The sequence below is a fragment of the Hemitrygon akajei genome, chromosome 12 (assembly GCF_048418815.1).
Source record: "Hemitrygon akajei chromosome 12, sHemAka1.3, whole genome shotgun sequence".
Lineage (NCBI taxonomy): Eukaryota > Metazoa > Chordata > Chondrichthyes > Myliobatiformes > Dasyatidae > Hemitrygon > Hemitrygon akajei.
The window spans coordinates 43,782,785-43,808,991 of record NC_133135.1 but is presented as its reverse complement, the minus strand read 5'-3'; the positions used below and the strand labels follow the sequence as shown (position 1 = coordinate 43,808,991).

The 26,207-nt window shown below is 38.9% G+C and overlaps 1 long non-coding RNA gene across 2 annotated transcripts; it reads right to left on the bottom strand.

The window, feature by feature from the left end:
• Window positions 1–9,734: 9,734 nt before the first annotated feature.
• LOC140736947 (uncharacterized) lies at window positions 9,735–25,533 on the bottom strand. 2 transcript variants are annotated; one of them, XR_012101029.1, is made up of 4 exons: window positions 23,583–25,533; window positions 17,612–17,918; window positions 15,442–15,569; window positions 9,735–14,744 (listed from the first exon to the last, which is right to left on the bottom strand). It is a non-coding gene; the product is annotated as an uncharacterized lncRNA (long non-coding RNA). The 2 variants fall into 2 exon arrangements; XR_012101028.1 differs by lacking the exon at window positions 23,583–25,533 and having other exon boundaries at window positions 17,612–23,571.
• Window positions 25,534–26,207: the final 674 nt, after the last annotated feature.

Genomic DNA, 26,207 nt, shown 5'->3' with positions numbered 1-26,207 from the left:
AATGATAAAGATTTCTCTTTTTTCTCACACGTTCATCATAAATATTCTCGAATTGATTACTTTTTTTTAGATACACGTCTGTTAAATTCCGTTGTTGAATGTGCGTATGACATCATTGCGCTTTCAGATCACGCGCCTTTAAAGTTAACCCTTAAGTTCCCGGATAGATTTTTGAAAATTTCAGAGTGGAGATTGAACCCCGTTTTGTTACAGGATCCAGCTTTTGTTAATTTTATTAAGGAGCAAATTTCTATATTTTTTGAATTTAATACAACTGGAGGAATGTCAAATTGGGTTATATGGGACACCTTGAAATTTTTTCTTAGGGGAAATCTTTTCTATATGAAATCTCATATTCAGCAGCCTTGAGAAAGAAAACTAAAGCGGAATTGTCAGTGCTTATTAATAAAATTAAACAAATAGATAAAGCGTATTCAGTTAAACCTACTGAAGACCTATATACAGAAAGGGTCGAACTTTTAACACAATATGATTTGCTTCTGACCTTTCCCATTGAACAGCAAATTTTTAAATCTAAAAGTTTATTTTATATACAGGGGAAAAATCTGCCAAACTTTTAGCAGTTCAGTTAAAGGCTGGGATGGTCAGAAGACAGATTTTAAAAATTCGCCAACCAGATAAAACAGAAACTTTAGATCCTTATGAAATTAATAAGATATTTATGGACTTTTATTCTAATCTTTATAAATCTGAATTCTCTGATAGCAATATTACTATGAATAGATTTTTGCAAAGGTTAAACATACCTCAAATTTCAATTCAAGATACTGATATGTTAGATGCACCTATTAAACAAGAGGAGATAGCCAAGGCTATATCCTCTATGCAATTAGGTAAAGCTCCGGGACCTGATGGTTATACATAGAAATTTATAAGACCTTTAATGAAATGCTTATACCACATCTTCATCAAACGTTCACCGATTCTACATCCTCTGGGAACCTTCCTAAAACTTTTTATGAAGCACTAATTTCATTGATTCCAAAAAAAGGAAAAGGCCCACTGGAATGTGTATCCTATAGACCTATTTCTTTACTAAATGTAGATTTTAAAATCCTCTCTAAGATTCTAGCAAATAGGCTTGAGAGTATCTTGCCTAATGTTATCTCAAATGATCAAACAGGATTTATTAAAAATAGGTACTCACATTTTAATATTCAAAGATTATTAAATATCATTTATTCCCCCTCAGCCAAAGAATCTGAGTGTATTGTATCTCTGGATGCAGAGAAAGCCTTTGATAGGGTGGAGTGGCCTTATCTATTTCAGGTTTTGAAGAGGTTCAATTTTGGTCCAGGATTTATTTCCTGGATCAAATTGATTTATCATGCCCCAGTAGCTGCGGTTCTAACTAATAATCAAAAGTCTCCTTACTTTAGATTATATAGAGGTTCTCGTCAGGGCTGTCCCCTTAGCCCTTGGCTTTAGAACCACTTGCTATTGCTCTTAGGGATTCCAATTCTGTGCAGGGTATTAAGAGAGGGGATAAATTACATAAGGTTTCATTATACGCGGATGATTTCTTAGTTTACATTTCAAATCCTAAGAAATCTATTCCTTCTATGTTATCTATATTTATGGAATTTGGTACTTTTTCTGGATATAAACTTAATCTACATAAAAGTGAATTATTTCCTATTAATAATTATTCTGATTATTATGATCAAATACCTTTTAATATTGCCAAAAACCATTTTACTTACCTTGGTATCAAAATTACAAAAAATTTTAAAGACCTATATAGGTATAATTTCTTCCCTTTACTTGAATATACTCAACAGGCGCTTTCCAAATGGTCACCTATATCAATGTCATTGATAGGTCAAATAAATGCTATAAAAATGGTTATTCTACCTAAATTTTTATATATATTTCAGGCAGTTCCCTCTTTTGTTTCAAAAACATTTTTTGAAAAAAATAGACTCTCTGATTTTGTCTTATGTTTGGAATAATAAAAGCTCTAGAGTGAACAAACTTTTATTGCAAAAATCAAAAAAAGATGGAGGACTGGCTTTACCAAACTTTAGATTTTATTATTGGGCAATTAATATTCGCTATATTACTTTTTTGATTTATGATATAGACGACCAAGATCGCCCTTCATGGTTACAGCTGGAGGAAAATTCAGTAGTGGGGTTTCCGTTAGCTTCTTTATTAGGAGCTCCCCTTCCGTTTTCACTCTCCAGAATAGGTAGACAAGTTCTTAACCCTATTGTTAAACATGCTTTAAAAATTTGGTTTCAATTTTGTAGATTCTTTGAATTAAATGATTTTTTACTTTCTAGTAATATTTATTCTAAATTCTTTTTTAAACCATCAACTTTGGATAAGGCTTTTCTAACATGGAAAATTAAGGGAATAAAAACTTTTTTAGATTTGTTTTTGCAAGACTGTTTAATATCTTTTTCACAGCTAATGGATAAATATGATATCTCTAATACACATTTTTTCAGGTATTTACAGGTTAGGAATTTCTTACATGATTTTTTACCAAATTACCCCTTGACCTGCTCTTTAAATTTGGCTTATGTTATTTTTCAGTTTAAACCTTTTCAGATGATTAATAGCTATCATTTATAAACAGTTAATGAATGCCCGCACATCGCCTAATGATAGGGTCCAACGTACCTGGGAAGTAGAACTTCAACATTCACTCTCAGATAACCAATGGAGTAAAATTTATTATTTAGTCAATAATTCATCTATCTGTGCATGCCATATTTTAATTCAGTTTAAGATAGTACACAGGGCCCATATGTCCAAAGATAAATTGGCACATATTTTTCCTAATATATGCCCTATTTGTGACAGATGTAATGCAGAAGTGGCTACTCTAACCCATATGTTTTGGTCATGTGTAAGTTTAAATAATTTTTGGAGGGATGTGTTTGGAATATTATCTAAAGTTATAGATATGGATGTTCAACCTAATCCACTTACAGCAATTTTTGGGATTTTTCCAGAGGAAGCAAGCAAAGTGTCTGCTTCTGCCCAACATGTGATAGCTTTTTCAACTTTACTAGTTAGGGGAGCTATTTTGTTACACTGGAAAGAATCTAATTCACCTACTGTTTTCTATTGGCTCTCCTCCATCATGTCATGTTTAAGTTTGGAGAAAATTAGAAGCCGGACATTTGATACATCCTTTGATTTTGAACAAGTCTGGTGACCCTTTATTCAATATTTTCACATGATTTAATTTATCTTTATTTATTTATTTTTCTTTATTCTCTTTGGAGAATATCCTTATCCATGACGGTTTGGAAATGAGTGGAAGGATGTGTTTTTTTCTCTCTCTTTTTTAAAAAAGTTTATCCTCAATTGGACTGCCCAATCTTTCTTTTTCTTTCTTTTCTTTCTCTTTTTTTTTGTTTCAGTTTAGTTAGTGGGGTTTTTCTTTCTCTATTAACAAAATTTCCAATCTTTTTTTACGATTGCCATGAGGAGTTGTAATTTCTTTCTGACTATTGTATATATAACAGCATAATATATTACCTATTTGATTTTGATATTATATACTTCCTGTTTTTACTATTGCTGTTTATATGTCTTTTATATTATCTATTTGTTAAACTCCTCTTTTGATTTGTATATTCTTTATTTGAAAATCAATAAAAAAGATTGAAAAATGAAATGCTAATCCTTGGTTTATAAGGTGTAGTGTAGGCACTCATGACACGATGTAAAATGCAGAATGTAAGTCACTCATTCTTTCATGAGGCAGAGAGATTCACTATCTAAAGTTTCCCTTCAAGCAGAGGCTAATAATACATGTTAATATGTGTGATGATAATGAAATTATAATTCAAATGTTCCAAAAGGAAATAACTCCAAAATAACTCTGCCATACTTTAGCAGCCTCTTGCATAATAATTGCCTAAGAATGAGAATCCATTTTATAGACCTACTCATTTTTATTTCTTTTTGTTATTGCAGAAAGTCATTGAGTCCATCTGAGAGGTATTATAAAGTAGTAGCCAATTACCCTACCAGCACTTCTTTGCTATGCAGGAGAAGGAAACCAGAGCACTCAGTGAAAACTCATGTGGTTACAGAGAGCATCAGAGGTCAAGATTGAATGTAAGTACATAGAATTGTGAGGCACTAATTATTGCTTCACTGAAGACTGAACTATGAATAGTTAGTCATAGAGTAATGGAGAAGTACAGCTCAGAAAAAGGCCCTTTGGCCTACCTAGTCCATGCTGAACCATTTAAACTGCCTACTTCCTTCAATCTGCTTCGGAACCATAGCCCTCCGTACCCCTACCATCCATGTACCTACCTAAACTTCTCTTAAGCACTGAAATCAAGACTGCATGCTCACTTGCGCTGACAGCTTGTTTCACACTCTCTGACCCTCTTGAGTGAAGAAGTCTCCCCTCATGTTCCCCTTACACTTTTCGCCTTCCACCCTTAACCTATGACCTCTAGTTGTGGTCCCACCCATCCTCAGAGGAAATATGCTCAGTTAGAGATAAACAGTCTTTAAAATGGCCAGGAAAGATAGAGGAGAGGAAAGAGCAAAAGTCCATGATCGAGTAGATGGAGAAATTAAATGATACAAGGTTACAAAAGCCTAGAGAAGCTGAAAATGTTGAACAAGTGTCTGTATTAATGAAAAGAATACTGATAATCAAAAAGGCTTATCATTTGAAAAGATTAAACTGATGTAATCCATCAATAGAAGGTGAGGTGTTGCTCCTCCATCTTGTGTTTTGCCAAAGTGGAATGGTGTAGGGGACTGTAGATACAGGGGTCCGAACAGAGTGAGAGGAAGGATGAAAGTGAATGGTGAGTAGAAGGTGAAGATATTACACGTGGACTAAGGGGAGGTATTCTGCAAAGTGGCCTTGCCATTTGTCTTTGGTCTCTTGATATGGAGAGAAAGCATCATGAACAATAAGAAAAGGTAACGGAAATAAACTGCTGCCTTGTTTGAAGCAGAGTATTTAATGAGAAGATCTGCACTTTGATTTGGTTATATATCTATGATTATTTATCCAGACTTCTTCGGCAAAGATTAGACAGCTTCTTTATAATATTTAAGATATGGCATATGCTCAGAACCACAGGGATTTAATGAGCAGAAACACAAATATAATTTCAAAAAGAAATATTCTAACACAGCAGAAAATATCAAATGTATCAACAGCACAGTATTATTTAACAGAGATTTCCATCTAATATTTTACTGACTTCCAGCCTCTTCTCATCTGCCGATCATCTCCCCATGGGTCCCCTCCCCCCCTTTTCCTTTCTCCTATGGTCCACTCTCTTCTCCCATCAGATTCCTTCCTCTCCAGGTCTTTTATCTTTCCCACCCACCTGGCTTCACCATCACCTTCTAGCTATCCTCCTTCCACTCCCCCAATCGGGCATCTTCCTTCTCCCTTTCCCGTCCTGAAAAAGGATCTTAGCCTGAAATGTTGACTATTTATCCATTTCCATAAATGCTGCCTGACCTGCTGAGCTCCAGCATTTTATGGGTGTTGCTTTGAATAGGATCATGATAAACTTTGTTGACAGTTTCCACTTAGAAGGATATATGTTGTGTACATTCCCTGAGCAGAAGGTCATACAGTCATAGTCGTGTGATGCTGAAATAAACATAAAAATACTGGAAAATGCAGCAGCTTAACCAGCTTCTGTGTAAAGAGAAACTGAGTCCTTTCATCAATCTAATACTGTCTGACCTCCAGCAAATTTTATTTTCAATTCAAATTTCCACCATCTGCAGTTTTATTTTTCATTATCTGCTATCACTTGAAACAGTTCAGTCAAATGAAATTCAAGATTAAGTTGACCCTGTTCACCTGCTTCGATTGTGAGGTGGTGGTGGAGATTGACAGGGGTGATAGGGTTGGCAAGTGTGACAATTGAAAAAAAAAGTGGTTTTGGCTCTTTTAGAACTTTGAAAAAGGTATGGACAGCAGTGATTTATGTCAGCTGTAATTTGCACATTTGATGTTAAGACTCAGTGCCTGTCAGAATATACCTAATGAGGAACTTTATTCCTTTCTGTGATAATAATATGGCGGTCTAATTGGGTGAATCTCGAGGGATGAGCCTCTCATACAGATGGATTAACTAATGTACTTATCTTCACAAGTACATTGTATAGGAAGGTCCTAATCATATATTATGTCATTCCTTCCAAAGGGAATAGAACTGGTGACAGAAACCTTTCACAGATTTTTACTTTGAATGTGAACACCAGTGGGTTATTAGCATTCATTGCCTCTGATACTTTAATGAGCAGCTGAATTGTGTGACTGAAACTGATGATTATCCTTACAGAAATCATGAAGTAAACGTGACTGAGGAATGAAAATCAACTTTCCAGTTGACCCCATTAAGGACATGGAACAGATCAAATTGTAGTACCAACCACAATCTCTATGCTGCCAATCAATAGTTACAACATTCCTTTTGTGTGAAAGTCCACCTTAAATTATATCTATGCCATTGTGTTGCTTTCTCCTGCTGAGTTAAAAGCCATTGAACACTCCTGAATTTGATTTTGGAATCATCAAATGTTTTAACCAAAGGACCAGAACTTACTGATTGGGAGTCTGTTTCCATGGCGATCCACACAGGTCAGCTTAACCCTGTGCACTGTCACACGGAAATCTCACTCTACTGTTCAACTTGCCACTGAATCCAGGGACGGAACAGAAATGTACGGATGTCCTAAGCTGAGGGGCTGGAGAAACTTTGCTTCTGGAACAGCTAGAACACACGGCATGATCCCAACAATTCAATGGAATTCCTACAGAAATTGAAAAGTGAAACGCAAGCAGATGTCATCTCTTATTTTACTTAATATGTGGCAACTAAAGTGTTTTAAGTATACCATATGTATTTTAAAGTATTTTTTAATTGCTTAAATCCTTTTGACCAGGTTTTATACTTGCAAATTAGGGCAGTCATTTAAAGTTGAGCTGAAAAGCAATTTCTCATGGAGGGTGATTTCTTAACTCTGGAAGTTTGCAGAGGCTAGATCTTTGGGGGATACTTGTAGGGGAAGTAGACAATTTTTTGAAAGATCAAGGAGTATGTGAAATGGGATGAAAGAGGAGTAGAGATCTGTTGGGTCAGCCACACCATATTGAGTGTTGAGTTTGGCTTGAGAGGCCTATTCTTTGGATTTTGTTTGTCAAAAGGTCACCAGGGAGTTGGGGATGGAGCTTTAGAATCCCTGACCTGAACCATGGTCACCATTCCTGAATTGTTCAGTCAGGTCCCTGGGACAAATGAAACTGGAGCCATAGAAAAGTAAATGGAATTCCAGGAAAAGCAAGGGAGATGAATCTGGGCGGTAGGCTCAGACCAACCGCTTTCCTGAAGGAATATGGTGTGTTAAATTTGTGACCAATTTGTTTTCAATTCGCCTGTAAACTGGGGCATTATTTTTGACATGTTTGAGAAATGCTTCTGGTTTGGGGTAAATTTAAATCCTCCATTTTTCTTTAAAGGCTTCCAAACTGGAAATATCAATTAAATGTGTAATACAAATTTCACACTATATAGAAATGGAAGTAACTTGAAATTCCATTGGCTGTTAGGTTAGAGATAAAGGTGTGATTTCCATTTTGACTAAAATTTGTGCTACTCATAAAAGACGAGATTAGCTGCCCCTGTCTGATACCACTAATGCCAACTTCCAACACATCCTGGAAGGATGCAAGACTGCGATGTCCCTAGGGCGCTACATATAGCAGCACAACTAACTCCTAAAGAAGCTGGCAGAGATCCTAGAGACCTGCGGGTGGGATGCAAGAAGCACCTTTCCCCAGTGGGATGACAAGTCACCCCATTTGTTAATGCTGGTAAAAGCACAGAATGCACCCGCCCAAGAGCACCTTCAGGACTCCTCTCCACAGGCAAGGAGTGGAACATGAGTGCATATCTCGGCAGAAAGCTACAGTTCCCATGGAAATCACCACCACATCTCTCCACCCAGGCATGATACTGTGGTCCACGGCCACCAAGAGAGTCCTCCTCACTAAGTTACCCAACCCATGGGAGAAAGGAATGGCTGCCCATGAGCAGAAGAGGCTGAAGTACTCAGACCTGGCAGCCTAGTGTAAGAAAGCTGGCTGGAGGAACATCGTCCACCCTGTGGAGGTAGGATGCTGGGGCTTTGTCAGTGCATTGACGACAAGGTTATTCTGTGATACGGCAGTGACTGGGGTGAGGTTCAGGAGGTCCGCTGGAGAGTTGTCTGAAGAGGCAGGAAAGGGCAGCTTTTGGCTGTGGCTGAGGAGGAAGGTCAGAAATTAGGGGACTGACTAACCCCGTTGGAAGCTGCAGGGGGAGGCAGGGAGACATCCAGCCACTGGAAAATGTACCCGGGCTAAGAGAGTGAAACATCATTGAGTGGTGGTCTCCAGCTGATGACCCTGCTGCTGACCTAAGGGCACTGTTGGAGTTGTGGCAGGCAGCAATTCCAAGCAGGAAACAACATCTTCCAGTAAATCAGATCGAGAATTACGTTGCTGCTATAAAATGGCAATGGTTTGAAATCAATCTCTCCAGAGTATTTTATTGGCATGTAAGAAGAAATTGCTATTGAGTTATGCAGATTAAATTTAAGATTTTTGTCATCTTTAAAATCAATGCAAAATTTACTGTGGCAAAGTTTCCTAAAACTACCTGCTGATATTTTTATAATTGCCCTCTCAGATTATGCCAAATAAATAATGAAGTCATAAATTCAGCAGACTGATAAAATATTAATTTATCCATGGAAGATAAAATGATGCAGGAGAAAGATTTCTATTTTTTGTTGTTTTCAATGTTATGAGAAACTTTTGGCTTTCTTGAAAAAATCTTGGAAAATGCTTTGGAGCCAATCTGTGGGAAGCAATGTTTGTCTTTGCTGTGTGCAGGTGCACTAAAGACTTCGGTTCACTGTAACATCTAACCGAGGGACTTGTACAAGCATTTGGAATGATACTTGAAATTAGACCATGCAATTTGTCACTTTTTCCTCACATTGTGATTAGTTTAAAAAAAAAATTAAATCTGTCTAAATTAAATTAAAATTGGTTTTATTCCATTTTGTCATTTTAACACAAAAATGTTTTCTCTTTAAGTAACATGTTTGATGTTCAGGATGAAGCACATCCTTGGTACAGATAATGAGATGATTGCTGCCAACAGAACAAATGTATTTATCAATGGTGCATGTAATGACAGGATGTAGTGCCAATATTACAGTAATTATTCTTGTTCAATTTTCATGTAATGAATTAAACTTAAATAAAGTGCTAGTCTGCTTTAGAACTGCATGAATATATTGTAGTTGTATTCATTTAGGAGCTGACAGATAATGACAGTTAATGTGATTAGTAAGAATTTGGAACAAAAGCTTTAAGTAAGAACACCAGGATAATACAGAGTGTTCAAATTGCAGTGTGGGAAAAGAGTGCATATACAGCTTTTAAAATTGTGAAGAATGAGGAGGAGTGAGCCAAAAATTGTCAGAGATCAAAATGACAGACCAGGTTTAATTTTGAGATTTTGTTTTTAAACTGAGATTAACTGAATCTGAAAAGTTTGCAACTCTTAAGAAGAACATGGATAAATTTCACCAACACAATGGTATTACTTTACGGGTTAGGAGATCTACTGCCCTTGCAGTGTGTCTCTACACAGCTATGCAGTGAGTTAAACACCTCAAAAATCACCCAAGATGGAAGCTTTCTTCAGGGTTTTTATTGAGGTATTACTTGTGAAGCTACAAAAAGTTAAGTAAAATACATATTAAATTCAAAACCGGATCATCATTCACTTGAATATACTAATACTGCCGATAATTCTCACAGCCGGTGTTAACACATGTGCATTACTCCATAACCATTCCATGTCAACAAGAGTAAACTGTGGCACAATAATATCTTAATAATGATAAACAATGAACATTCACTTCCTTCAAAATATATCTACTAAAAGCTTACCAATATTAACAAAAACTTAAGACACACAGATATTGCTGTTCCAAGGGCAAATATAGAGAGGATGGAGATGAATGCTTTTCCACTGTATGCTTTAACTCAAAATAAAATTAACCTGCACAGGAAGTGATGTTCATACAAAACGAATTGTCCCTCTAGAAGCCAGAACACCATAGGATGTCAAACTTAACTACTGAAACTAAAATCAAATGATCATTTTAATTTTTTTAGTAAAAGAAGAATGGTCTGACAGACCAACCTTGAAAACAGTCTTACTACACAGTCTTTAACCATTCTCATGTTGAAAATACCAGCCTTGATGATGTTCCTGGTGGGGATCAGCTGGGAACTACGTTAATCATGAGGAGAGGGTAATTTGATTAACTTGGAGCCTTCTTCTGGCATGATCAGTTTTATTGTCCCTTCTGAGATGATTGCCTGATGAGTTGGATCCTATTATGTACATAAACATAGTATCTCCTTGTTTTACTAAATATATAACTAAGCTCAACCTTGCTCTTGGTAAAGAACTTGATTTCATCTAGTTCTCTGTCCACCTCTTCAATTACCCCTGCCATCTCAAGTGCTAGAAAAGCAGCATTGAGTTCAAGTCTTGGCATGGTGAGATCTTGTTTGGGAGCAACCTTTGCCTTGCCTGGGATATTTCCAGCTTCATTATATCCAGTAGTGTATATGACGTTCAGGTATGCATAAGTGCCCCAAGGTCAACTTATTAACATGAAGCACCCCGAGTACTGACTGGAGCAGCAAATCCAGGAGGGTCAATTAGACTGTTGATAGCCGATAGCATGTCACGATGTGTAAAGAGTCTTTCAGTATCAACGACCTGGAAAGTACGGGTGTTAGTAACGATGTCCCATCCAAGACCCAAACTGCACTGCATCAGAGGGAGGTCCTGCCCAAGAACATCTGGTCTTTGGCCAGATCTTCAGATGGGAAAGTTGCATGACCTCAACACTGTTGGATGCAGGCTGAGATCAGACTGTACCAACATATCTTGAGCTGCTTTCAGCATGCTGACTGCTTTTTCTGCACTAGAAAGTGATTTAAGACCTTCACTGTGTATGTACCTACATGTTTCAGTCCCAAATTCCTTCTCGCCCTCGACAGCTGTCCTCAAGGCCATGGATTGCTGCAGCTGGTGAGGGACAGTTACCAAACACAAACTCTCATGTGGTACTCCAGAATCTTGTTGCCGTCTGAGGTAGTCTCGATGATCCTCTCTCACTAGGAAGCTGTGGAACATTTGTTCAATGTTTGTCATTACTGTGATAGACTCAGTTCTGAAGTGCATGACGAGCCTGAGCAGACTGTTATGGAGGTCTGGACCCCACTAGAGCATATTGTTCAATGTTAATTCTTTGAACTGTGCACTTGAATCAAAGACAATTCGTATTTGTGCAGGTTTCTGAGGATGGTAAACACAAAAGTTGGGCAAATGCCAGGTTTCTTTGTGGTCTACTGAGGGTGCTAAGTCAGCATGATTGTTCTTGAAGAGTCTCTCCATGAACTCCATGTAATGATCTTTCATTTCTAGTTTCCTTCTCAGTGTGGGACTGAGGGGAATGAGTTGGCTGTGCTCTGTTGTTTGGTAGGAGTTGTTACAGAGGACAGAAAGGAAGGGAAGCTACACAACTGTTTGATTTGCCTTTGTTCATGATTTGAAGGAAGACCTCATCTTTGATGGAAGGTGCCAGCTCATAGTTATCTTCTGAGTGACAGCAGAGCAACTTTTCTAAATATGGTTGAGCAGAGGCAAGTATATCAGGGAGCTTGATTTTCTAACTTACAATCTTCTCTTCCATACAGATTCTACTCTCATAGGGTCTGAAATAATTTGGGCAGCTGTTCTCCAGGACGTTCATCTTAAATGTGCTGACGGTGGGCTGATGGGCACCATCAAGGCAGACTTCACCCACAATGACCCAAATTCGGCCTGGTCATTGGGCATAAGGTGCATTGTGCCAATCATTGTGTTATACATCTATCTAATGTGCATGGACGTTATCTCTGCAAGGCAACAGAATCTCAGCAGAAGAGTCAAGTGGAGAACCTTGTCTGCTATGGCCTGCAGCTTCAGGGGTTGGAATTCCATTCTTGTTGCTGGGCATATGGTCCCACTGAATGAGGGTTGGCAAGGGTAAGCAGATATCCCTTCCTATTGACTCCATGACAAATCCACTAATTCTTCTACCAGCAACTTCTGATGTTCTAGAACATGTCTTTAATGCAGAATTTGTCAAAGAATGTTGATTTTTCCAATGAGACAACCAATATCACATATGCCTTTTATTTTTCTTCAGGATGTCTTTTCAAGTAGATACTGGCTAGACGTATTTTTGAGCAAGATTTGCCTTGGAAGCCTTTCTTGCGTATCTCTGTGCATGAGGAAGTAGCTGCACCTGACGGATGCTCAGCTGGCTCCCGCCATGCTCTTCTGTGGGTGTGCTAGAACCAGCAGTAGCCCAAGTGCTAGCCCGGAATGAAGTGTTGGTCACTGTTGCACTCAGTGCAGTGTATGATAGCTTCACAGCCTTTTGCTTGGTGTGTTGTTGAAGCACAACATTTGAAACATATTGAGTGCTCTTTTAGAAAATGGCTTCAGTCTGTGAGCAGTTTTTCTACATCTCCTTAAAGGGTGAGGTTTCTTACTGACAGGGCATTGTGTATCGGGGTTCATGATAGTTTTCTACTTCAGTTTTGTTGACCCTTGATAGGGGTTTTAATTTTCCTTGCTTTTGCTGGAGACCTCTCTTTGAATGACATGTTATTGGAAGTTAAGAGCATAAAGCTGGGTTATTTCACATTTTTATGTAGCAGCAGATGAATTCCACAAAGAATAAAATGACGGATAGGAGGCATGTAGCTTCATTTTATAGTTGAACCACTCCATTGTCTACTGTTCTTGCATATGCTGTGTAGTTTCTCTATCATAGGGGTTATTCCTCTTGCTATATCCAAGAAACTCAGCCCTGGTAGGTAACCCTCGTTTTTGGTGGCTTTCAGTTCCAACAGCAGGTCCCGAAGCTCTTGTAGCTTCTGTGGTTCTTTGTGTGAGAACTTTGGAAAATTATCAATGCCTCTGGAGAGCCATTACATTTGCCTAGCCTCTGCCACAGTATTTGTAAACCAGTGGCTGGATTATTAACATGCAATGCCTGAACTCTTCTTGCATTTTGCAGTTTCTCCCCACCAACCACTTACAGAGAAGGTCTAACTCTTCGCTAGGTTTGAGACATAGTCCTTCCACGGCATCGCAAAAGCTTGCCTTCCAGGACAGACAACTGGCTGACTGATTGTTGAGGACTTTTAGTCCTGTTGTGACTAGGTCTCGATAACCCAGATACCAAGCCTAATCTAATACACCTGAACTCCAGAATGAGGACACCTGGAGACTGTGCCCTGGGATGGGTGGAAGTTCAGTCTGTCAATGTCTGTGCAGAGGGGCTTGACATCAATAGCAATTCAGGACTCGTGTCCTTACTGTGGTGTATCTGCAGAAGAGGGTGTTGTGGGTCATTGCTGATGTAGACCTTGGTTGTTAATGACTGGACTGTATGAAAGGCATGCTGGCCATGTGGTGTGGACAGCTTCTCCTTGTAGAGCTGGAGCATTCCTAAAGCCAAAATATGTAAGGTGCATTGGCTGTTGTGACAACAAAGTATGACTGACTCCACCACCATCTCAGTCAGCTGCGGCTTCATACAACTTTGCCTTTGTGGAGGCAGTCTCAACTTCACAATCCACCTTGAGCCACACTTAATATAGCCTCTACACGTGCTCTCTCCATGTCTGTACCAGCTTTCCCTATCTGCATCTCAACTTCACCTTTAGCGTATTCTGCTCTCATTCTTGCTCCTTCAGCTCCTGCCTGAGCTCATGCTGCACCTGTGCTAATAATGGTTTCGCCCCAGTGTTGCAAAGGTGCCATTGATGAGCCCCATTCTGACCTAACTTCCAGGCATTGGCAATCGGAGTTGTTTGGGTTGGAATCCAATGTTACCGTTTATGGCATTCAGATGCTTCTCCAGTCCGTGGGTGATGGTTTAAGACCATAAGACATAGGAGTGGAATTAGGCCATTCAGCCCAATCTACTCCACCATTCCATCGTGGCTGATACCAGATCTCACTCAACCCCATACACCTGCCCTCTCTGATGCCCTGACTGACCAGGAAACTGAGTTTTGAAGATGAGTTATTATTTCATTCTACGGTCTTAGCTGTGCGTCTCTACGCAGCTAAGTGGCAAGTTAACCACTTTCTCAAAAATCACTAGAGACAGAAGCTTTCTTCAAGGTTTTTTTAGTGTGATATTACTTGTGAAATTACAGTAAGTTATCTATGTATTAAATTCAATACAGGATTGTCGCTCGCCTGAATATACCAATACTGCTAATTATTCTCACAACCAGTGTTAACACATATGCAACACTCCATAACTGTGCCATGTAAACAAGAGTAAATTTGTGAATTAATGATATCTTAATAACAATAAATGATAAATCTAACACTTCCTTCAAAATGTATCTAATAAATGCTCACCAATATTAACAAAAACTTAGTGTTCACCGACATTTGCTGTTTCGAGGGCAAATTGGGGATGGAGATGGATATTTTTACTGCATGCTTCAAATCAAATCAAAATTAACCCGCAGAGGAAATGATTTTAAAAGTGCTTATCTACAGAAGTGATATTCATACAAATTGAACTGTGCCTCAGGAGGCCAGAACAGGAGGTACCTGTGTAGAAAGAGAAACATTTCAGATTGAGGACCCTTTACCAGAACTGGAAAACTGAGGAATTATGTCAGTTTTAAGTTGTGGAGTGGGTGAAGGAAGATGAGACCGACATGGTGGTGGATTAATCATACACTGTTCATAATGTAGAATCAGGGAAGGACAAATCAGTGGCTGATGATTGACACACAGTGGACAAAGGACCTGCTTCTGTGGCCGGCCTCTTTATGACTCTCCCTGATGAGGGAGGGGGTAGTTGGGCAGGATTGCTGCAACGACTTGTTACTAACAAAGTTTTCTAGATGGAGATGATCCACTAATGAGCGATTTTAAAGAGAGAAAAAAACAAAGGGACATATAAAAGCTGTGAAATACAAATCAGAGCAGTTGCAGGGAACTGAAATCAAAAACAATGTTGTAAACATCCAGCAGCTCAGCTAGTGTCCATGGAGAGAGATAAAACTAAGTTGACATTAATATTGACTGTTTCCTTTCTACTGAGTTGCAGCTAAGGGGTAAAAATGAATATGGTTAGAGGGATTTGAGGCAAAACATTTTGATGAGGTGGATGGGATCAATGTAGATTGATATTTGATGGTCAGTGTCCACACAAAAAATAGTATGTCTATTTATTTTCGATAACTGGAAGTTTTCTTCTTTAAAAAAAATCACAAATTAGTACATACTTAACAACACTTACCTTAATGTTTGAAGGTTACAAGAATGACCACGTGTACTTGAGACATAAAACTTCCACCTTATTAGCATATTTCCATGCTGACCAAATTCCTAACGTTCTGGACTCTGTCAAAGTTACATTCTATTCACCTGTGTGATTGGCAGGATGACAAGTATTACCACTAAAACATTACCAAAACATTTTATGGAAAGATCATCATGGTAATAATTATATCTGTAGTATTTGATGAATGTTCTCTGTAATTTACACTGGAATGCATTTACCTTTAAGAGTTATAGTTATATAGCAAGCAAGACTTTTTTAGTGTATTATTATTATTATTATTATCATGTGTAAAGAATTACAGTGTAAAAAAAACTTTTGTCTGTGTGCCTTCCAGGCAAATCATAAGTGCATTGAGATAGCAAATGCAGAATAAAGTGTTGTAGCTATAGAGAACGTGTTGTGCAGGTAAACTAATACCTCGCCACAATGAAGTAGATTTGGAAATTAAGAATTCATCTTTAGTGTATGAGAGGCCAATTCCAAATCTGATAATGCAATGGAAGCTGTCTTTGGATCTGGTGGTATGTGCTTCCAAGCTTTTTTACGTTCTGGCTGAGAGCTGAGAGAATGACTGGGTTGGGAGAGCTGTTTGATCATGTCGGCAGGTTTCCGGGGCAGCAGGAAGTGTGGATACAGTCCATGGTAATGAGACTGGTTTGTGTGACAGTCTGAGTTGCATTCAGAGTCTGAGCAACTTCTTGTGATCCTGGACTGAATCGTTGTCAAACCAAGCTGTGATGCATCCAAAAAGAATCCTTCCTATGGTACATCTGTAAAGGTTGGTAAGAGTCATTCAAAACAAAATCACAATTAAATATGCGAGGCACAATGGCGTGCTGACTCTCCCTATCAGTGCTTTCTTTTGAAATGCTTGTAGATCCTGGCTCAGAATCTCTTCCAGTAACTTTCCCACCTCTGATGCTCAGCTCACTGATGTGTAGTTCTATGGCCTGTCATCACAGTCCTTAAATAAAAGGACCACTTTAGCCACTCCCTATTCTTCTACTACCTAACCTGTGGCTACAGATGATAGAAATTCCTCTACTAGGGCCCCTACAATTGCTTCCCACAATGTCCTACGATACACCTGGTCAGACCTTCAGGTTAATCCACGTTTATGTGCTTTAATATGACCAGCACCACCTCTGTTGTAGTGTGGATATGTTCATCACCATTCTCTTCCCTCAATTCTCTAGCTTCCTTTGTCATAAAACATTCATCTGCTATGTTACTTCTAAGCGCTTGAGGCAACTTTGATCAAAGTGTTTTCTGACAAAGAATTTTTTTTTACTCTATTAATTAGCTCCTTCAATTTATAATTTTCAAAGAATACTTGGGTCTTTTAGCCCTATTCTAGGAAATATCTTGCAGTTATTAAGATGAAAGGGTACTAAGTATGAATTTTCATCTTTTCCCACCTGAATTTCACATTCTTTGTTCTAGTGCTCTATAGAGTAACCATGCCAAAGTCCTGAAAGATCATTACTAATGCCTCCACAATTTCTTCAAGCCACCTCTTTCAGAACTCTGGGATGTACAACATCTGGTCCAGGTGACTTATCAAACTTCAGACCTTTCAGTTTCTTAATCACCTCCGCAGTAATGGCAACTTCACACCCTTCTACCCCCTCGCACTCCCACACCTCCAGCGTACTGCTAGTGCCTTCCACAGTGAAAACTGATGCAAAATACTTAGAGTTTGTCCGCCATTACCTTGTCCCCCATTACTATTTCTCCAGCATTGTTTTCAAAGGTTCAATTTAATGTCAGAGAAATGTATACAATATACATCCTGAAATGCTTTTTCTTTGCAAAACATCCACAAAGAGAAGTGCCCCAAAGAATGAACGACAGTTAAATGTGAGAACCCCAAAGTACCCCCCCCCAGCTCCCCCTTCCAGCAGCAGCAAGCAACAATCCCCCCTCCCCCCACCGGCAAAACAAAAATTGCACCCGCTACTGAGCACAAGCGTGAGCTAAGCGATAGCAAAGACACAGACCTTGCAGTTACCCCAAAGACTATCGCAATTCATCCGGCATTCGACCTCTCTCTCCCTAATAAGGGAGGGAGGTGTCCCCCATTTTTGCAGCAAGCAGGAGACATAACAACAACCCGCTGACTTACAATGTTAAAAGCTCTGTTTCGTCGCTTTTTACGAGCTCTGTGCCCAAAGATTGCAAAGATCTTGGGCCTTCGGGCCCACACCGAAAGGCCTCCCCGATGACACACGGGTCTCCTGTCGTGACACCGACCCTCAATCCACCCGCCTTCAGGGCCCCGAGATCTTAGGCTTCCAAACAATAGGCCACCTCTCAGGCCGACAACTTAATGTGCCGAACTTTGGCCGGTCCTGAAACCCCAAGAACGGATCCCATTCCCGCAAAGAACCGAAGTCAGTGTGTAACTCCAGGTCCAGGTCTCCTAAAGAACACTGAAAGGGAAAAATAAAGATATTAAAGATGGAAATAGAGCCGTTTCTGAAGATGCAAGCAAAAGAGTCACCATTTAGCACTATCTTAACTCCGCCTCTATCTCCAGCAGTCTAATATCCATTCTCGCCTCTCTTTCACACTTCAAAGGAGCTTTTGGTATCCTCTTTAATATTATTGGCTTGCTTACTTTCAAATTCCATGTTTTTCCTTTATTTTTTTTAAGTTGCCTTCTGGTATTTAAAAGCTTCCCAATCCTCTAACTCCCACTAACGTTTGCTCTATTATATGCCCTTTCTTTGGCTTTTATGTTGGCTTTGACTTCTCTTGTTAGCCACGGTTGTGTCATCCTGCCTTCAGAATACTTCCTATTTGGGATGTATACCCTTCTGAAATGCTCCCAGAAATTCCAGCCATTGCTGCTCTGCTGCCATCCCTGCCGGTGTTCTTTTCCAATCATTTCTGGCCAGCTCCTCCCTCATGCCTCTGTAATTCCCTCTACTCCACTGTAATAATGATGCATCTGATTTTAGCTTCTCCTTGAATTGCAGGCTGAACACTATCATATTATGATCACTTGACCTTAAGAATTCCTTTACATTAAAGTAAGCTCCTTAATCAATTCCAGTTCATTACACAACACTCAATCCATAATTGCTGATCCCCTAGTGGGCTCAACCATGAGCCGCTCTAAAAAGCCATCTTGCAGGCATTTTAGAAACCCCCCCCCCTCCTGGAATCCAGCACCAAATTAATTTTCCCTATCTACCTGAATATTGAAATCCCCCATGATTATTGTAACATTGCCTTTTTGGTATGTATTTTCTATCTCCCATTGTAATTTGTAGGTCTTCAGTCCTGTATTCACCCTTTTTGATTTTGTCTGCCTTTTACATTGCAACTCATCCTGTTGACTGCAATTTTGCCCTATCGTCAGTCTGTCCTTGCTGGCAGTCTCACTGTACATAGCCTCTGTTTGTAAACCAACTGCCTCTTCCTCAGCACTATCACTCTGTTAAATTAATTTAAACCCCACCCCGAACAGCTCTAGCGAACCTGTTCACAAGGATATTGGTCCCCCTGTCCCTTTTGTATAAGTCTTAACTTTTCCAGAAGAGATCCCTATGATCCATAAATCTGAACCCCTGTCCCCTGCACCAGTTCCTCAGCCATGCATATAACTACCAAATGCTCCCATTCTTGCCCTTACTGGCATGTAGCACAGGCAGAAATCCAGAGATTACTACTCCGTAGCTCCTGTTTTTCAGCTTTCTACCACAGTAGCTCCCTAAAATCTCTCTTCAGGACCTCCTCAACTTTTCTACCCATATCATTGGTTGTAATGTCTACCAAGACTCCTGGCTGTTCACCTTCCCCGTTGAGAGCACCGTGGGCCCAATATGATACATCCCTGACCCTGGCACCTGGGAGGCAACATCCCATCTGGGTGTCCCTAACATGCTCACAGAATCTTGTCCCTGTAATGTAGGAATGATGACTGCTCTGTAGACCAAAACTCTTGCTTGGACGTAGTTCATGGTCTTCAAAGACTCCTTTCCCTAATCTTGCATAGGCACTACACAGGCGATGGTCAATCTTTGAGCCAGTATCTGCTTTTGAGGAGAGAATGCTGCCAAGGTATTCTGGTATGGATAACTTGATTAATCTGCCATTAAACCTACACTTGCCCATGGATAAAGGTCTGTAAAGAAGCTAACTCTGATTGCACAGACCTGTGCAGGAATCCCAAACATCCACAGCGTGAAGGTAAAATGAGTATAAAATGTGTAAAACTAGCTGGTTAAGCTAAAGTTTGGATGTTAATGGCTGTTTTCTTTTTTTAATGTACTAATCAATATTAAGAACTTGCAGTTTCATTGGTTATGTTTCGTTTAGTAATCTTGCACATTCAATTTTATATCCAGGAGCTCTCTGAGATCCAACTTTTGTGTATTAAGAGAACTTAAATGGCGTGAGGATTTAAATCACATTCTACAGATGGTGTACTCGTTTCCAGAGTAACACACACAAATTGCTGGAGGAACTCAGCAAGTCAGGCAACATCTATGGAGAGGAATAAACAGTCAACATTTTGAGCTGAGACCCTTCCTCAGGACAAGTTCCTCTTAAAAGGAGCAAGTTTCTAATAGCTACTGTACATGAGGCACAGCTTCACTTCAAGCTTCTGACTTTACCTTGTTAAAGTGTTATACATGACAACAAAGAATAAATTTATTACCTAGAGAACAATTCCTTTCTGCTTGAATGGAGAGGTTTATGGGATTACAAGTGTTATGAATTGGCGATAATCATTTTTCTGTCCACAACTCTTGGTTTAACTATGAACAAAGTGACGCATATGACACCCTGCCATCTATGGGGTATTGTAAAGGTGAATCTGTTCTGACAAAAAGAACAGAATTTTCCAAGCGCATTTTGACACGTGTGTCAGGAGGTGCAGGTGGACCTGACCCCCCCGCATGGTGGAGTCTGAGTCTGTAAGTGCAGCATATTTGATTTCATTATTGTGCTGTTTGTTGACTTGTATTTTCAATGCCTCTTGCTATAAAACTCAATATTCCATTGGATTTCTTCATGGACGGTGCTGTGGACAATGGCTATATATTTTAAAGTGAGTTATTTCTACAGAGTATTCATGAAATAAAGATCTTCTGTTCATCCACACATTAGGCTCAGTGCGTTAATGGGAACACTTGAAAAGCCTGACCCAGCTGGTAGGCATTATACAATCTCATTGGAAGACATTTGCTTTCCATTGGTAGAGATGCTCTAATGCTATTTCCTCATGCCAGATCTTTGATATACGGAATGTACATGACTCCAAGGATGAGAATGCAAAATTAGGAACAAGAATAACCCATCCTCTGAATTGTAGCTCCTGCTCCATTCAGTTGGAGTGTGGTTTATCTGCACATCAATCCATCTTTGTTTTGCCTTCATCTAAAACTATTTGGGTGAGAGTTTCATTACTTGTTCTGTAATTCTCCACACCCACCCGACTTTATTTTGCTCCCGATTAGATTTCCTATAATTTTAAGATGATGCCTCTTTGGTTCTTGATTTCTGCTTGAGAGAAAAGAATATCTTTACAGGCAGCTGTGCACAATTTTCAGAAGTTAATGTAGTGCTGTCACCTACTGGGAAAAGGGTATCATGTTAAATTCTTGCAAACATATGTGGAAATCACTGAAATACCAATTTCATTAAATTTAAGAGCTTGAAATACGGAAAAAATAATATTTTAAGTACTGATATCACCATCAATGCCTGCAATTAAATAAGAAAGAATAATAAGTTAGTGTCAATAATGGTGACAACAAATCCACCTGATTGTTTTATAAATTTTCGATTAGAATGGCATCCCACTCCTGCGTAGCTTCCAATGTGAGTTTTAACTACTCTCCGAAATGGTCAACCAATCCTGTCACAACTGAGTGAACAACAAATCCTGAATGTATCTATGACATCTAAATCCTGTAGAAGAATTTAAAAGTTTAATGCAATTTTTTTCTAATTATTTAGGCATGAAATTTGATTCAAATTTGCATCCTCACCTTCATATGTTTTTGGAAGCCAGGTTATTGCAGTAATAAAATCAGAGCTGCATGTACTGGCAGATTCCATCATCAGATATAGGAGCTGGAGATTAGGGGATATGTTTCATGGAATGGATGCTGGTGGACGTGTTATAATAACTGACAAATCCTATAAAGAACCACAACTGTGATACATCCATTGGACTTGGGGCATTCACCACTGCTTAAATTTTCTCAACACACGTGTGTAATCCTTGTGTGTCAATGGTGTGACATACAGTAAGTGATGTTTGGTTTAAAGAATTCACACTTGTGTTGTGTCCTGAGCCTGTAAGCTTCTAATCTTTTTAAAATGGTCTTGAGATTTTTGGGGATGTTCCTTGCTTCCTTACTGGTAACAATGATGACATCTAAATAACACTGAGTGCCTGGACATCCTTGCACCTGGTCCATAGCTTTCTACCAGAGTGCAGGTCCAGATACTACTCCAAACTAAGCGATAAATCCCTTTGAGTTTTCTTTATGATGAGAATCACTTTGGACTCTTCTTCCATCTGTAGGTAGGCTTCAGCTAAGTATACTTTGTGGAAGAGTTTCCCTCCAGAAAGGCTTGCAAAATATCCACTATCTTGGGCAGAGGGTATTGATCTACTTTCAGTACAGATTCCGACAGACCTGTCTTGGCTACTGGAATCACTGGCAATGCCCATAGGCTCCACTCGACCTGGGAAAAAATTCCTTTAGCCTCCGTGTGATCTAGCTCATTGACTACTTCATCATGGATTGTATAAGGAACTGGACTGGCTTTGCAAAACTTGTGTGTGGCTTTTTCATTAAACACCATTTTACCTTTGATATGTTTGACTTTTCCAATGCCATCCCTGAACACTGCTGTGGCACCATCCAGTACCTTTCTTAATTCACTTTCATTTGACTCTATCGCAAGGATCAATCAAGTTGTAGTTGTCTCAGCCAATCACATCCCCAAATGCTGGCCCTAGTGTTTTTACCACATGGCCAATGTGGCTTGCTGGTTATTGCATTTCACTGTTACGAAGGTCATTGCCACAGGAGTTATCTTTTCTCCACTATAAGTTCTTAGTTGGATATCTGCAGGCTTCAGTTCAGTATCTTTGAAATGCCATTCAGACTCATTTTGTAGAATGACCAAAACAGTCGAGCCAGTGTCCAATTCCATTTTAATTAATTTGCTGTTCACATTGGTGTAAGCCACATTGTTTGTCTCTTGTTAGTTTTCATGTTGTAACTCTCAAGGTTACTTAGTCCCGTGTCACTCTCATCATTATCAGATTTTGCATTAACAGCATGCAGATTAGTGTTCTTTATGAAACTACAACTTGACGTTTTAACTTTTTCTCTTCCCTGTACATATCTGCTCAACATGCTCTTTGTATGTGTCATTCTTTATGGCATTTTCTGCAAATTTAGCCTTTAAATCTGCATTGGTGTGGCATATGTGAGCCCCTGCCATAACCATAATACAATTTGTTTAGCCAGGCAGGTTTCGGTTTAGATTTTGCAAGTTTGTTCCAGCTCAGTTTCATTCCTGAATGCAACTCAATTGTGTGTTAGTCTGCTGTTTCTATTGATAGAGCGATTTCACCTGCTCTTTTAAACGTGAGTTCTGCTTTAGTTAGGAGCTGTTTTTGAATTTTTTTTTAAGATTCCACAAAATAAACTCTTTCAGTACATCATTAAGCCCAAAACTGAACTGACAATGCTCAGACAATCTCTTCAATTCAGCCATGTCTGCTGAAATGGATTCCCCTTCCTTTCAATTTCACTTATGAAACCTAATGTGTTCTGCTGTCAACAAAGGTTTTGGTTCTAAATATTCCTGCATTACTTTCATGATATCAGCAAGGCTCATTTCAGCTGGTTTGGTTGGAGGAATCAAACTTTTAAGCAAATTGTATGCTTTTCTACCAATTACTCTCAGCAAAACTGGTACTCGTCTCTCTTGCTATTTTATTTGCTTAAAAATACTGCTCAGTTCACAACAGCCAGCTATTTTTTTATGTAATCTACATCTATCTTTTGGATGTAGCCAGCCATTTCTGCTCTCTTTGTTTAAATGATTATCATCACCTGGTACGCACTGTTTATGAACCTGTGAATTCATCCGTTTTCTGCCTTTTGTTGAACTTGAATGACCCGCTGTGCTTCAACTGGTAGGTAGTAGACTGGTTCATTTAATACTTCCTCATCACCAACATAAATCCGAAACATAAAACTAATAGAAAGATGTGTGTCTTAGTGAGGCATGCACTTATGACATAGAGGCATAATGACATATACCATTCATGTGCTTTTACATATAATAGTAATGAATTATGTAATCTACAAAGAATGTTTAATCAAACAATATATTTACAATAATACTGAAATATTAAAAACACAGCAGCTGTCAGGCACAGAGTATAGAGGTTTGACATCATGTTGCCCTTGCACAAGTTGTTGGTGTGGTTGTTCATGGAACACTGTGTACAGTTTTTGTCACTATTATAGGAAAGATGATGTTAGACTGGAAAGAGTATAGAGATTTAGTAGGATGTTCCCAGGACTTGAGGGACTCACTTATTGGGAAAGGTTTGCCAACCTAGGTCCTTATTTCTTGGAATGTGGGAGAACGTGGGATGCTCTTATAGAAATGATGGGGTGGATGGTAATAATCTTTTCTCCAGGGTAGGGGATCCCAGAACTTAAGGGGTATAGTCTAGATATAGGGTGAGAGGGGAAAGATTTAAAAGGGAACTGAGGGGCAACTTTTTCATGCAGAGGATGGTGAGTATATGGAACCAGTGCTAGAAATAGTTGAGGCATGTACAACAGTCTCATTTAAGAAGCACTTGCACAGTTACATGGAGGGTGGGACTAAGGAGGAATATGGGCTGAATGCAAGAAATTGGAACTAACTGGGTGGGCACCATGAACGGCATGGATTCATTGGGCTGAAGGGCCTGTATCTATGCTGTACTGCTTTGTTAGAAATCTGAAACTTATTTGTGGATGATATCAGGTAACTGTAGTAATGTAGTTCCTTGTTTAATATTTTTTTGAAATCATCCTGGGTGTGCAGGTTCTGAGCTAATTGACTCAGTGTTTCTTCCTGTGAGATTTTTCCAGTTGGAAGGCTGCTGAACATCTGCAGAGGCACTTGAAGTGACCAGAGGGGACATTTATGCAGAGTTCTGGGCTTTGAGAATCAGGTTGTAGATTGCAGTGTTTGGGTATCAGCAAGTTTATTCAAGAACCTTCAAACCCACCAAGATTGACTCTAAAAGTGGGGAGGCTTTCACAAGTCTGACCCATGCAGCTGGACCTCTGTATTAATTCTTCTGAGTAAAAAGCAAGTTTATGGGAGTACTTAAAATCTAGAGGCCTCTGTCCATCTGGAAGCTTGCTGTCAAGCTGTCCTGTGTTCCTGAAAAGATAAAGCATGCACCAAAGCTTTCTATGAAAGATCAAGAGATGTGGTATGTTAGGTATTGCAGAGAGCTGGAGATGGAATCCAAACTGACATAGGACTGTTACAAATTCACAAACATCCAATCTGGCCCAGAGATGTGTTTTGTTGTCATCTATTTGCTGAAAACTTTTATGGATTCCATAGAATTTAGGGTGGGAATGAAGATTGAAGCAGAAAGGCCAGGATTGGGGAGAGGATAGTGGGGGAATCGAGAAGGAACAAAGCTACAAGACCCAGACCATCTGCCTAAATATAGACACACAAGAAATTCATGTGAAATTATGTAAATTAAAATTTGGACTGTTATATTTTGGTTGGAAATAAAGATAAGGAATGTGGAGGTGAAATTAGGTTTGTGAAAATTATTAATATAATCTACATATGTGTAATGTGCTTAGTGTTATTATTTCAAGATGAAAAGATTCCTTCTATATTAAATATCTAAACATAAGACATCTTTTCCACTGATTGTTTTTATGGACAAGGTTAAGGAAAGATTTAATACACAAAATTATGAGCAGCATTGATAGAGAAATTCTTCCTGCAGAGAGAGCACATAGACTTTGACAAAAAAAACCTGATCAGAGAATTAAAAAATAAAAAAAAATTGCATTAAATTCTTAAAACCACCTGAAATGATAGTGGAATCAAACTCAACTGAAAAAAAAATTGACACTTAAAAAAACTATTAAAAGGAAATAGTTGGCAAGTTTTCTCAGAGCTGGCATATGCAAAAATGGATCAATGGTTCAAAGTAAACTTATCAAATTAAAATGTTACCTTGAGATTCATTTTCTTGCAGGAAAAAATAAATGCAATACAATTTTAGAAAAACTACAGAGAAACAGACTGCAAACAACCAACATGCAAAAGAAGACAAACTGTGCAAATTTAAAAAAAAACTAAGAACATGAGTTTTAAAGAGTCCTTGAAAGTGTTCAGGAACCTGATTTACTGTAGGGTAACAACTGCACCTGCTGCTATGGGACCTGAAGTTTCTGTACCTTTGGCCTGATGGTAGTAGCAAGAAAAAGGCATGGCCTCGATAGCAGGGTGAATGATTCCTGTTTGATTTTATGAATCACCAGTGATCTAGAATAAATATTAAAATAGGTGATAGACCGTATGTAGCCCGTGACTTCCAGAAAAAGATGTTTCATTTATCTATTGTTTCTATGTATAACATGGTATCTTTTCACATTCTATGGCAGAGATATGTCAGCAATCTGTTTTCCAAGTGTTAT